This window comes from Equus przewalskii, chromosome 5, assembly GCF_037783145.1.
Source record: "Equus przewalskii isolate Varuska chromosome 5, EquPr2, whole genome shotgun sequence".
NCBI lineage: Eukaryota > Metazoa > Chordata > Mammalia > Perissodactyla > Equidae > Equus > Equus przewalskii.
Genome location: NC_091835.1, coordinates 54,610,243 through 54,625,766, shown reverse-complemented (window position 1 = coordinate 54,625,766; position 15,524 = coordinate 54,610,243). Strand labels below are relative to the sequence as shown.

General features: G+C 34.4%; 1 protein-coding gene across 49 annotated transcripts in view; it reads right to left on the bottom strand.

Annotated features, from left to right (window-relative positions):
* Positions 1-15,524, bottom strand: part of CCDC91 (coiled-coil domain containing 91) — a 362,152-nt gene that overhangs the window by 223,510 nt on the left and 123,118 nt on the right. For 2 of the 49 annotated variants that reach the window (XR_011540341.1, XM_070620932.1), the window contains exon 1: positions 1,455-1,658. The exons of 45 other annotated variants lie outside the window; for them this stretch is intronic. The gene's annotated coding sequence lies outside the window, so the exon portion shown is untranslated. Of the gene's footprint in view, positions 1-1,454; positions 1,661-15,524 lie in introns of those variants that run through there. 2 more of the 49 variants (XM_070620914.1, XM_070620928.1) reach the window with 2 other exon arrangements.

The window sequence follows — 15,524 nt, the reverse complement described above, 5'->3', positions numbered from 1 at the left end:
TCATTAGGTATTAACAAACTACAGAATATATCAATGTCTGATTGGTACCCTATGAGATCATTTAATTATCTTATATGCACTTCTATTGTGTAGCAATATTATGTTTCTAAAATACCATGTGCCATATTGGATAAGGTATCCTAGCTTCTCCAACAGGCATTTCACTATTTTAACTGAAATATAGAAAACTAAAACTTCAACTCACCTTTGTAATTGATATATCTAACAAATTTTTTTTTCTAATTTTCACTATTCTATACACTAACAGCTTTCCAAATAAAGGACAAAATATTCTAACTTCTAATTCTGAACTATAATTTACAACAAAATATTAGTAATTAATTTTTAAAGGTATAAAAATAAGTACTATAGTATAATAAGAGGAAACACAGCCTTGTGATTAAGAGCATAGACTCTGGAACCATATTGCCATACCAGGCATAGAACTGGCAAGTTTGCTTAACTTCCTTCAGTTTCCTCATCTGTAAAAGTGGCATAGAGTTGCTAATTAGGCTTACAGTGACTAAAAGATGTAAAGCTTTTAGCATGTGCTGATATTATTTTCATTATTATTTCAAAGATTATTCAAATTTGTTGAACAAGTATGTTTATTTCTGGGCATAAAGGGTATGTGTGACTATGATCCCAGGTTCAAGAAAGTCTTAAAAATATCTTTCTGATCTAACACCTGAACATTTTAACATTTCTTTATGTCATTCATATTTACAGCCACAATCTAAGACAAGATGTCATGTTGTCCCAAGTTAAATTCTCATCCTATAATAGTAAATGTTCAAGTATATCATATTAGGGAAAGAGGGAGGGAAAACGGGTAGAATAAAGTAAGGGAAGAAGGAAGGGAGACAGGAAAGAAAAGAGATAAATAAGGGGAAAAGAAAAGGATTAGCTGAGGGAAGAAAGTAGGGAGGGGAAGGAGGGCATCCTCAACCTGACACTTTCCACTAGCTACCATCACCTTATCACACTTTCCTTTCAGAACCAAATTTCTTGTCTCCAAATGATTCCTGTCTCCATTTTCTTCTTCCTCACCCAACACGCATCACTCCATTGGACCCAGCACTTAAGACATTAATTTTCCCTTCACTTACTAAGTCAAATGAACACTTCTTATTTATCCTTCTTTAATTCTCCAGAGCACATAATACCAACGACCCTCCCTTCTCCTTGAAACTCTTCCGTTGGCACCTGTGAACCACTATATCCCAGATGTTCTCCTAACATTTTGACCATTTTTTTCTTGTTTCCTTTTCAGGCTCTTTCTCTACTCAATCTTAAATTTCACTGTTTCCTATATCCTCTGATCTTCTCAGTGTTCACATTATTCTTACCACTTTCAAAATCCATTATTTAAATCACCACCTATAAGATAATGACACCTAAATTCTCATCTCTAGGACAAACCACTCTGCAGACCTCCAGATCCATATACTCACCTAACTACCAGACAGTTTCATTTAGCTGTCTAATAGGTACATCAAACTTAATCCATCATCTTAGATAAACCTGCTTTGCTTGATGTTTTCCATCCGAGTCAAATGTATCTCAATGAACTACTTGCCCAAGCCAGAAATGATACCAACTTCACTCCAGTCACACTGTGCTAACAGTTCCCTGATTATGCCCTACTGTTCAATACCTCTGTGACCTCACAATATTACTGCCTAAGTAAAAGCTATGGCTGTGAAGACAGAAATAGATTCAAATTTGAACAATGACAACATACTCATTATGCAGCCTTCAACAAATTATATAAACCCATCTAAGTCCCAGTTTCCTCTTCTGAAAAATTGGGAAATAATATGTACTTCAAAATGATGTTATGTCGCTTCAATTAGATAACGTACATAAACCACTTAGTTGTACCAGATAAGTACATGGTAAACATTCAATAAATGGAAGTTGTCATTGAAATTATCATTTGCCAACATTCAAAACAAGCTTTTCCAAGAATCTTTTCACCTATTCCATTACCTGCCCAACCACAATATAATTTTAATTTCCCCATGTCAAAATATTACATAATTTCTAAGAAATAATGATAATTAAAACATATCAATCTATGGGCTATATTTAAAGCAGTGTTTAGAAAAAATCTGTAGCCTTGAACACAATTAAAAGAAAATCAATGAATTAAATTCTCAGCTAATAAACTAAAACAGATACAAAGAAAACTTTAAAAACACAATAAAGAAAATAAGATAATGCAGATATCAAAGTAGATTAAGAAGAAAAGTAACCAAAATCCTGAATTTCTAAAAAAAAATTAAAATAATAGTTTAAACTTATTAACAATAAAAGGGAAAAAGTACACATATACAAATTAAATGACAAAGGGAACATAACAATTAAAACAGCAGAAATTTTTTTAAAAATCATAAAACTGGGGCTGGCCCTGTGGCCAAGTAGCCAAGTTCGCATGCTCTGCTTCGGTGGCCCAGGGTTTCACCAGTTCAGATCCCGGGTGCAGACCTAGCGCTGCTCATCAAGCCATGCTGAGGCAGCATCCCACACAGCACAACCAGAAGGCCTACAATTAGAACATACAGCTATGTACTGGGGGGCTCTGGGGAGAAAGAAAAGGAAAACAAAGATTGGCAACAGATGTTAGCTTAGCTGCCAATCTTTAAAAAAAGAAATCATAAAATTCCTCTACAGACTTCTAAGTAAATACATTTGAAAATCTAGATAAAATGGGCAATTCTTCAGAAATGTAGTTTATAAAAGATGATGTGATTAGAGCTTAAAAAAACAACCTGTAAAAAAGAGATCGATTTCCTAGGGGAAAAAAATAGTTATCAGGCAAGTACCCCACAGATAAGGCATTTCAAGAGGATTTCTGACAAAAAATTCAGAAAATGAATAACCCCAGCGTTCTAAAATTGTTCCAGAGTATTGAAAACGAAGGAAAACTTTATTAGCATTACATAACATTAACATAATATTGACAGCTAAGCTTGATAAAGACAGAATAAAAACAGAATAATTAGAGGTTTTAGAGTACTGTATAAAAATAATGAGGTAAAAATTTTAAATAAAATAGCTGTAAATGGAACCCAACACCATATTGAGAAAATGATATACTGTGAACAACTCAGATTTCTTTCAGGAATGCAAGGCTGGTTCACTATCAGGGAATTCATTAATACAATACTCCATAGTAATAGACTTGAAGAGAAAAATGATATAATTCTCTCCAAGACTGAAAACGCTTTTGATAAAATCGAACACCCATAACTGTTAAAAACTCTCACGAAAACAGAAATCGATGGATACTTTCTTTCTTTCTTTTTTTTGCTTTTTGTTGAGGAAGACTGGCCTGGAGCTAACATTTGTTGCCAATCTCCTGGTTTTTTTTTCCTTTTTCTCCCCAGAGTTTCAGTACATAGTTGTATATGTTAGTGGTAAGTCCTTCTGGTTCTTCCATGTGGGATGCCGCCACAGCATGACTTGATGAGCAGTGTGTAGGTCCATGCCCAGAATCCAAACCAGTGAACCCCGGGCCACTGAAGTGGAGCACACGAACTTAACCACTATGCCACCAGGCTGGACCCTAGATATTTTCTTAACATGACTAGACCTTAGTCCCCAAATCAGAATGTTAATGGAGAAAAACTAAAGGTGTTTACTCTAACATCAGGAACAAGATAAAGATGCCTACCATCTCTATACCATTTAACACCGCAATAAAGGTATGAGCCAATGCAATTAGACAAGAGAAACTAAGTACAATCATAAAAATAGGAAAAGGTGGAAAACTATCTCATGTTCCTGCTAACTCAAACAATAAACACATTCAGTAAAGTAGCAGAATATCAACTTAATGATCAGCAATCAATAGCATTCATATGTAAAAACAATAACTATTTACAGGATATAATGGTAGAGAGAATAATATTTTCCATAGCAACAGAAAAGATAAAATACTTAGGAATAAAATTAGCTAGAAACATGAGGAAAACTTTAAAATACTGTTGAAAGACTGAAAGGTAGACCTGAATAAAGGTAAAGATACCCCTTGTAATTAAATAGGGCAACTAAATATCATAAAGATGCCAGTCTTTCCTTACTTAATTATTTTTTAATTAAGGTTTTTTTGGGGGTTTTTTGGAGTTTTTTGTTTTTTTGCTGAGGAAGATTGTCACTGCGCTAATATCTGTGCCAACATTCCTCTACTTTGTATGTGGGACACCATCACAGTATGGCTTGATAAGCAGTATATACGTCCATGCCCAGGATCTGAACCCATGAATCCTGGGCTGCCAAAGCAGAGCACACGAACTTAAACACTACACCACGGGGCCGGCCCCCTTAGTTAATTTATAGGCCTAATATAATTCCAATAAAAGTATTAATAAGCTTTTTTATAATGGAGCTGGACAAATCTAGCTAGACAGTCATCATCACATGGAAAAAGTAAAAATGCGAAAATAGAGAAAACTACAAAAGAAAGAATATAAGGAGAAGACTAGCCCCTCTTAATAAAATATACAAAAGTAAACTGTATTAAAACATACTACTGACCTTAAGATATACTGTAGTAAATTATATTAAAAGATACTTTAGGGGGGTGGCCCGGTGACATAGTGGTTAAGTCCGCGTGCTCCACTTCCATGGCCTGGGGTTCACCAATTCACATCCTAGGTGCAGACCTACACACTGCTCATCAAGTCATCCTGTGGCAGCATCCCACATGGAAGAACTAGAAGGACAACTATGACAGACAACTATGTACTGGAGCTTTGGGGAGAGAGACAGTAAAAAAAAAAAAAAGAGTAAGATTGGAAATAGACGTTAGCTGAGGCCAATCTTCCTCACAAAAAAAAAAAAAACCTTAAAAAACAAATAAAGAAACTGTTTGTAAGTAAAATAGGGTGTTTATTTGGTGCAGCAATAAACAGACCAAAAGAACATACCAGGAAGTCCAGACACAAACTCATGTAGGGGTGAAACTTAAGTATATGATGAAACTGACACTTCAAATCACTGAGGCAAATACAGGTTAATAAATAGTGCCAAAACAATTGATTAGCCATTTGGAAAAAAGATAAAATTACACTCATACCTTACACTAGAGACAAAAAATAAACTCCAAATGGATCAGGGATCTAAATATTAAAAAAAAAGGAGACAATATAAGTACCAAAAAAAAAATATTAAGTGACTTCCACTTTACCTTGGGTGTAAGAAAGGGCTTTTTAACTATGACTCAATTCCAGATACAATAAAAGAAAAGACTGATAAATTTGACTACAGAATATATAGGGGCTGGCCCAGTGGCATAGTGGTTAAGTTCACACACTCCACTTCGACTGCCTGGCATTCGCTAGTTTGGATCTGGGGCATGGACCTACACACCACTCATCAGGCCATGCTGTGGTGGAATCCCATATACAAAATAGAGGAAGATTGACACAGGTGTTAGCTCAGGGCCAATCTTCCTCACCAAAAAGAAGGGAACATAAACTTTCTGTGTGTCAAAAATTATCTTAAATAAAATTAAAAAACTGACAAACTAAAAACAAGATATGTATAATACCTATCATAGATAAGGGCTAATATTCTTAATATATAAAGAACATCTAAAACTTAGGGGGAAAAAGACTGGGGGAAAAAAACCCTACAAAATAATGGGCAAAAAATGTGAACAGACAATTCTCCAAAAAGAAAATGTACAAACAGTCCGTAAATAAATGGAAAAATGAAGATATGTGCATTTACTCATTTGTCAGAAAGGAAACACAGGAAGGATAAAAGGATAAAGCCAAAACTAATGAGGCTGACAGGTGGAGGACAGGTCGAATGAAGTGGAAAGACAGAAGAAATTAACAGTAGGAAATTTCTCCGAGTGTAGTTTTTTAATATTGTTCTGAGTTTTAGAATCATGTTAACATTTCACATACTCAATAAAATAAAAATAAAATCAACAAGCAGGGGAACAGGGGGATTGAACCCTAAAATGAAACACAAAGAGCAACAAATGAACTAAACCATACTGCAAATAAATAATCTAATCACATTGCAAGGGGGGAGAGTGGGAGAGCAAGAATTAACCTAAGTTTCCTCAGGACATAGTATTTGAATATATGGCCTTAGCTAAGAACAATAAATAAATATTGAGACAAAGAGGAAGAAGAAGAAAAAGAAGAGAATGAGGAGGAGGGGAAAGAAGAGTAAAGATAAAGCAAATGTGGTAAAATGTTAACGTGAAGAAAACGGATGAATGGTGTATGGGAACTATCTGTCCATTTCTTACAGCTTTGCTGTAAGTCAAAACAAAGTCAAGAGGAAAGAGCAAAAAGAGAAATTATATAATAAAAAACAAGAGATCCAAAGAATTACTCACAAGGAGAAAATACTTGGTCTCAACAAAAGTCTTCCCTATGCAAAACTGCTAAGTAAAGACTGGATATCTCTGAAAACACGTATAAGAACAGTCCTAGCAGTACTGTTCATAATAGCAAACAAGTGACAACAGCCTAAATAACCACTGACAGGAGAAGGTCAAATGAGCTGCGGCATAATCATACATTAGAATCCTTTGTCTCAGTGAAAATGAAGGAACTACAGGTATATGCAACAACATGGATGAGTCTTAGAAACATAACTTTGAGTGAAAAGAGTAAATTACAGGTGAGCCCGCAAGGCACTAAGCCATTTTTATAAGGCACATAAACAAGTAAAACTCTCTCGATACATATCTACACACATACAATAAAACTGGTTTTTATAAAAACAAGGAAATGATAAGATTTAGGACCATGGTTCCTTCTAGGGGAAAGCACAAGGATTAAGACAGAAGAGGAGTACTAGAATTGGTAATGTTCTAGTTCTTAAGTTAAATGGGAGATTCATGAGTGCAATTTTTAAGTATAACAAAGAAAAAAATAGTTACACATGGTTAAAAACATAATTCTGAACACATCTTGCTCTAATGCCCTTACTGGTTACAGTACTCAACCCCCATGAGCGACATTTCCCGCTGACTAATACTTGCTCTGGCTAAGTAAGATAGGAAAAAAACTCTAATTCAAACTAAAGACTAATAGGGACCAATTAGTTTACTTAAAGAAATGATGCGTTTGTGAAAAGATGTCAACAACCAGCAACAGACCAATAAACATTATAACTGGAGGTGCAAACCTTTCTGGCATCCTGCTGATCACATCAATACTTATTTCAGACATAAGGAAAGTTGAACCTAAAATATCTAAAATTTACGTGTGTTTTCAACTTAGGAGATACTAGTGAGATTTTTCAGAAATTCGTTTAACTTAATAATATGTTTACTAAATATGTCAGAATCCACATCTCATTTTAAAAATAAAACGAAAAAACAAATGAGTGGAGCTATAAAACAAAAGAGAACATATAAATGTATTACCCTCTAAATAAAAACTAGATTTTTTTCAGTTAAGCCTCTAAGTTTTTTGCTATGCTAGAATTCACACATCTTCACTGGTTTTAGGTAACTATCCAATAACAGTAACTCACCCTAAAAAAAATCCACATTGGTAAATATTTTTCACACAAATACACTCAAAATATTATTCAATAATAATCATGGTATACATGTTTTATATATATTTATAAATGGGAATTTTTAAGCTTAATAATAAGAAAATTACAGATTGCAATATGTAAAATATAATTACCTTCTCACTTAGCCAAGAAGATAGGATTTTTAGTTTCAAACTGCTACAGTATTCTGTGGTCTATTAAAAGTGGACTAGTGTCAGTCTTCATGCACAAAATCTTTACATTCAGATCAAGTGTACCTGACAGCGCCAATGTCCATAAAAACTCAGTCAAAACTTTTTTAAGAAGTGGAAATATAAAAATTTTGATTCTTTGCATATTTTGTTTGTTTGCTTCATTTTGTCTTAAGCAAGAGTACAGACACAATTTGCTTCATTTCAAATGTGAAATCTTTGGTTTTCTAAGACTTAGAGGATACAAGGTCAGCATATACTCCTCTACAGTATAAAGCTAATCAAAAGTGCAATGAATGGCAGTTCTTCATCTTTAGCTTTTTAATGGTAATTAGCAAAGTCACTGGGCATATCATTTTTCATTGACAGGCCTCTTCTAAAACAAAAAAGCCTACTACCACACAAGCCAGAACACCACACAAGCAAAGGCACACAAAAGTTTCCAAACAGTATGCAATTCTTTTTTCCAGTAATTCTGCCTGTGGTCAACTCTGTTTTGTTTACATAAGCATAATAACTCTTGTAAAGTCTAAACAAGAAACAGGTGTAAATACCCACAAACTTTGAACTATACCTAAAGAAATCTGTTTATTTCTGTTAATGATTAAATAATTCAAGAGAACACCAACAAAATGATAACGGTTTTCACAACTTTTAACTTAGAAAATACTTTTGATCTTTAATTTTCATTCAAATATTCTCTTACCCAATCCAGGACCCCTTTTTTCACCATCCTTTCATCTCGCAGGTATATTAGAGGCTGGTAATTACCTTTCACAAACTGTCAACTCCCTCAAATACTCTGATATTCTGATTTATTACCAGGTCCATATACAAATCCACTTTTTCCTGTTTAATGCTTACTAGTGAGATTTTTGAAAGTCACTCATGTAGGAAAATCACTCATTTATGGAAAACAAAGAATATACGAGAATTGAGAAAGCTCCAAATAGTACATCTAAATATGAAGATCTGTTAGTAAATGCAAAATACGAGGATAGATTTAGTTTTTTTAACTGACAGAAAATAGAGTCAAAGTCAGTGCTTAGAAAAGTATTAGTATTACCTCTCTCCAATGAAGGATCCCTATAGGAAATGCCCTTTGATTTATAATTTAATGGATAAATATAATTTAATGGAGTTCAAGATATATCTAGGATATCTAGGTCTGAGATTTAAGAAGAAATATCTGATACCTTAAAAAAAGGCTAAGAGGTAGAAACACAAGAAACAGGAATGGTTGCTTTCTTAATAAAAGAGGGATTACATAATTGATGAAATTTCTACCATTTTAGTTATTTTTAATTATTCTTTGGGGTATTTTATAAATAAAGACTCTACTTCTACTTGCTTCTTTGAGGAATAATAGTGTGTTCCTATTTTAGGCAACAACATATACCACAAATTATAATGAACAATTTTTAGAATCACGCAAATGACTAAAGGAACTATATTTTAATTTCTAAAAGAGATATGTAGAGGTGGAGTCCTCATAACCCATTGCTAGCTTGGTCAACACAAAATCATATAACTTTTTGAACACAGAAATTTAAAAGTAAGCTATTTAAATCACCACTGTTTATTATTACAGCAGGAAGAAAATCCTTCAACATCCAAACAATAAATAAGAATAAACAGAAACAAACTAATAAAGTACAGAGAGCACTGGCTAATGAGTAATAATTTGAAGACTATGGAAGAAATATTTCAAAATCATAAATATATCTTTAAGCCAAGTTACTATCTCAAGTCTGAGATTTTTTTTCTTTTGGTTTTTGTTCACACAAAGTGACCAAACATAGGCAAATTACAAGCAATTTCACAAGAGGAAGAAAAAAACTGACATCATAACTTAAGTTAAAGTGATATGTTAAAGTGATATGCTGAGAGAGCTTTTGGCCCCTCAGTTTACGGAAACTGTAAAAGAGTTTCTTTTAGACTCCAAAAGCAAAGGTAACAAAAGCAAAAATAAACAAGTGGGACTATATCAAACTAAAAAGCTTCTGCACAGCAAGGGAAACAATTGACAACATTAAAAGGCAACCTACTGAATGGTGGAAAATATTTGCAAATGATAAATCTGATAAGGGATATATCCAAAATATATAAAGAACTCATACAACTCAACAGCAAAAAAAAATCTGATTAAAAAATGGGCAGAGAGGGGCTGGCCCCGTGGCCGAGTGGTTGAGTTTGCGCGCTCCGCTGCAGGCGGCCCAGTGTTTCGTTGGTTCGAATCCTGGGTGCGGACATGGCACTGCTCATCAGACCACGCTGAGGCAGCGTCCCACATGCCACAACTAGAAGAACCCACAACGAAGAATGCACAACTATGTACCGGGGGGCTTTGGGGAGAAAAAGGAAAAAATAAAATCTTTAAAAAAAAAAAAAAAAAAGGGCAGAGAATCTGAAGAGACATTTTTCAAAGAAGACATACAGATGGCCAACACGTACATGAAAAGGTGCTCAATATCACTAGTCATCAGAGAAATGCAAATCAAAACCACGATGAGTTATCACCTGTTAGAATAGGTATTACCAAAAAGACAAGAAATAACAAGTGTTGGTGAGGATGTAGAGAAAAGGGAACCCTTGTGAACTGCTGGTGGGAATGTAAACTGCTGTAGCCACTACAGAAAACAGTATGGAGGTTCCTCAAAAAATTAAAAGTAGAACTAGTATATCACCCAGCAATTCTACTTCCAGATATTTATCCAAAAACAAAACATAAATGCTAACTCATAAAGATATACGCATCCCCATGTGCACTGTGGCATTATTTGTAATAGCCAAGATACAGAAACAAAGTAGCCATCAAAGGATGAATGGATAGTGAAAATGTGTGTATACACACACTGGAATATTACTCAGCCATAAAAAAAGGGAAATCTTGCCTTTTGCCAAAACATAGATGAAGCCTTAAGGGCATTACAGTAAGTGAAATAAGTCAAACAGAGAAAGACAAATACCATATGATCTCACTTATACGTGGAATCTGACAAAAAAACAAGCTCTTAGATACAGAGAACAGATTGGGGAGTTGGGGGCTGGACAAAATGGGTGAACAGGGTTGAAAGGTACAAACTTCCAGTTGTAAGTCATGAAGATGCAATGTACAGTATGGTGACTCTAGTTAATAATACTGTACTGCATATCTGAAAGTTGCTGAGAGTAAATCATAAAAGTTTTTATCACAACAAAAAAAATTTGTAACAATGTATGGTGACAGATGTTAACTAATTGTGGTGATCTTTTTGCAATATATACAAATATTGGATCATCATGTTAACTGAAACTAATATAATGTTATACGTCAATTATATCTCAATTAAAGAAAAGTTTCATCATTACAACATGATGAGACACTTAAAGGAAAAAAGTGCTTGTTCTCTTTTCAGGACTCCCTTATCTATTCACTCCTTCAAAATACAATTGTAGAGTTCCACTATATTCAAGACACTATGCAATAAAAGATACAATGCAATCCTTTACACTGGAAAATTTACTCTTAGAATATCATATTGGTATTGAAATAATAAAAAATAAATAAATCTTACCTAAAGTACTTAGTGGTTAGATATTATGGAAACACTTGCCATTGCTTGTAGAGTGGATACTACAGTTGGAACATCCATATATCAAATGATTAAAATAAAATACTAGTGGGGGCTGGCCCAGTGGCACAACTACTAGTTTGTGCACTCTGCTTCGGCAGCCCAAGGTTCACCGGTTCAGATGCCAGGCGTGGACCTACACACAACTTATCAAGCTATGCTGTGGCAGGCGTCCCCACATATAAAATAGAGAAGGATGGACACAGACGTCAGGTCAGAGCCAATCTTCCTCGAAAAAGTAAAATACTAGTGTGCTGCACTTAACAGACATTTAATAAATCAATCTACTCTTGAGAATTTATTTAGACATTTCTTGGAAATATTTTAAATATTAAATATTTTAAATATAATATAAAAAGATAATTTTCCCAAAAAAGGGTAAAATTTTACTCTCAGAGAGAGTGAATACATGTGAAAGATTTTATTCTATTCATACAATGAGGAACCAAGCAAACATTATAACCAGTTCAAAGGAAAAGTCGAAATAGCACAAATTCACGGGGAGTAAAGGAATGCTGAAACGAATTGCAAAGGGAAGTAAAACTTTTTTTCCTAAGGGGAGAAGGAAGTCAATCAAAATTCTACTAGACATCACAGAATTTACACATTTATCAACTATCTACAACAAATAAAGAGCTGTAAAATATAAAACAGCTCAAAGCCAATGAACAGGGCTAGAATCAGATAACCCTGAAACTTTTGCTGAATGTAGACAATGCATAGTTTTCATCAAAAAACACTTCATTTACATGACCAAAAAGAATAGTTGAAATTTCTGTTAAGCTGGGTAAAATGAAGACAGGGGAGAGGACTGCTAGTGACTGAGTCTATACTTTGCACCAGGTATGGTGCAAAATATTTTTTGTGAGTCAACTGACTTGATCCTTACAACCACCACCATTTTATAAGGGAAGAACCTAAGGTCACAGGTTTAACTATTATGTCCATGATCCCACAGCTAGAAGATTGTCAAGTCAGTATCAGAATTCATGTCTGACTCAAAAGCTGCGTCACACTCTCCACTCTAGAACAATTAAAAACGCAACTTAAAAATCATGTAGGGTTTTTGGGCTTGTGTGTGTGTGTGTGTGTGTGTTTATGTGTGTGTATTTCCTACGAAGAAAACAAACAATGAAAAACACAAGACAAGGAAACAAAATACAGACCATCTAATAGTAAAAGCATAAAAGTAACAAAAAGAGAGAGATGAAAACTTAAGAATTTAATAAAACTAGTGTTCTCAATGAAGTGTATATTTAAATGATATCAACAACAGAAGTTACTGTTGTTATTAAAAGCCTAAAAAGAAGAAAAAAAATGCCTACCTAGCATTTAGACAGTAATTTAACAATATCAATTAAAAGAAGAAAGTGAAACCAGCAGTCCTCAAATAAACTCTTACTATACCCTACTGCCAATGGAAAACAAAACTACTGAGGTAAAACAAAACTAGTTTAGAGTCCACTTCTGCCCTTCCAGTTAATCAAATAGCAAAGGAAATCTAGTTACAGTATGTGAATATTAGCAAAACGCAATTCACAATTTTTTCTTCTTTCCTCTCTTTCTTTTAACCTTCAATGTAAAGCTTGCCATAATTTCCATTCTCTTTAAGCTATGGAGATTATTTTCTATTCTCTCTCTTTCTTCTATATGTACTATTCTTTCTTCAAGTGTAGATCACTTATTCTCTGAAAGAGCTTCTATTATTCTTAATATTTTCTTTTTATAGGCCCATGTCACTCTTGCTATAAATCTTTCTATAACGTATATTAATGCTTTTTGATTTAATCACTGTCTTGAAGTTAAAATATTTTTATTTTCCTGTTATCTAAATCATGAAATAGAAATATCAATAAAAAAGCTTTCAGAGCAACATCCTGACAGGTATCAGTAGATTACAACATAACTCCCATTTGCCAGAAGCTGATTCAGCCTCCAAAGATGAAATAAGTGGTCCCATAAGAATTTTCAGAACTTACACAAAATGAGTACCATCGTATACAAACAGAACTGTTCACTTTAGAGTTTTGGGGGTATTTTGCCCACATTTAAGTCTGAAGCATCTATACTATCCAAAGAGACTGCTATATTTAGGTATTCCTATCAAAGTTAACCAGCATCTACAAGACTGTGTACATAATATATCTATGTGGCTTTTATAAACTTAATAAATTTTATAACCATAAGTTTTCAACAGCAGCAGACCAGCCTACTTTTTATCAATATGATGAAAATATTGTTCTTAAAAAAAACTTAGCATACCAACATATTCTTAGAGGCAGCTATCTAGAGCCATATACCATTAACCCAAAGTGGGGACTCAAAAGAAAAATTGAGTATACTACAGATCATAAAACTCCTAACTCTAAAGGATGTCATTATATCCTCTTTTCCAGCAATACCAACTATTAGACACCAAACTCTAGAATTACCTCCAAGAAATTTTATATGCCCAAATCCAGGAGGAATACATAGTTTAAGTAAAGTTCTATTACCATTATAGTCATTAAAATTAATAAGTCATGTGGCTAAAATAAATTGAAAATGGTATACATCTTGCAGTTCTCAAAGTAAAAGTAAAAAGAGGGGGGCTGGCCCCATGGCCGAGTGGTTAAGTCCGCACGCTCCGCTGCAGGCGGCCCAGTGTTTCGTCGGTTCGAATCCTGGGCGCGGACATGGCACTGCTCATCAAGCCATGCTGAGGCAGCGTCCCACATGCCACAACTAGAAGGACCCACAACGAAGAATATACAACTACGTAGCGGGGGCTTTGGGGAGAAAAAGGAATAAAATAAAAAATCTTTAAAAAGAGGGATATGCTTTCATCCAAGAAAGGTTTGTCACAAAAAAGTCCAATGAAATGCCAAAGTTATACTTCTTGGTAAGCATAAAAGACTAAAACAGACCAAAAAAGAAAATTCTAATAAGAAATACCAATACTGAAAAGCACTATCTTTTTTTTTTTTTTTTCAAAAACTCATGGAGGGGCCGGCCCAGTGGTGCAGCAGTTAAGTGCGCACGTTCCGCTTTGGTGGCCCGGGGTTCACCAGTTTGGATCCCAGGTTCGGACATGGCACCACTTGGCATGCCATGCTGTGGTAGGCGTCCCATGTATAAAGTAGAGGAAGATGGGCATGGATGTTAGCTCAGGGCCAGTCTTCCTCAGCGAAAAAGAGGAGGATTGGCAGCAGTTAGCTCAGGGCTAATCTTCCTCAAAAAAAAAAACCAAAAAACTCATGGAATGGGTGTGAAGCCTTACAAACTGTTTATTTAAGGGAAATATCAATCTGAGGTTTAGAATATTCAGTACTCAACTCATCAAAAAAAGTGATAGTTAACTGCAATACGATCTTATATCTAAAATTAACAAAAAATAAAACACAATTGGTTTACATTGCCTTGACGAAAACTTATTTTATCGCTTATAAAGGTATAACTTAGAAAAGAAAAAAACCTTTGAGATCAGAGGTACACCAATACCTTAAATATATATTTACTTCTCTCAGTGTTCCCTTTAAGGGAACTCAAGTCAACCCTCAAGAGAAAGCATAGAATAGCAAGGAAAAATTGAACTTTAAGAACTAGATTCACATGCGAGTTCTACAGTTAGAGCTCAGTACCCCAGAGCAGTGACTGGGCCTTGATTTCCTCATCTAGAAAATGAACAAAACAACACCATCTTCCTCAAAAAAATTTCATGATTATCAAATAATATAATAACTGGGGAATCGCTTTAAAAACTAAAGTTATCAGAAGAACCATCACATAAGTGACCAAAGCATACATATATGCAGAATCTCCTAAATAGGAAAGAACTATTCCCAAGCAGAAAGACTGAAATATAAAATAATAATTTATCCAGGTAATATATTTTAAAAAACAATACAAGCAATCAGAAAGAAGACTGGTTCATCAGCCACAGAAACTTAAATAAAAGGAAAGCTATACAGACAAATATTGGCAGAGTTCATCTAAGTACTACCCAGGGAAAAGGACACTTGTGCCAACATTGTAAATTATTCCAGCCCTCTTGGCAAATCCATTTCTATAATGCGAAAGAAACATGCTGTCTCACCATAATGTCATTAAACTCAATTTATTTAACTCCCTTTATTATAATTCCACGTTCACCATACACCTTTTGATCATAATGTAGTTTACCATTTGTTATCCCAGCAGA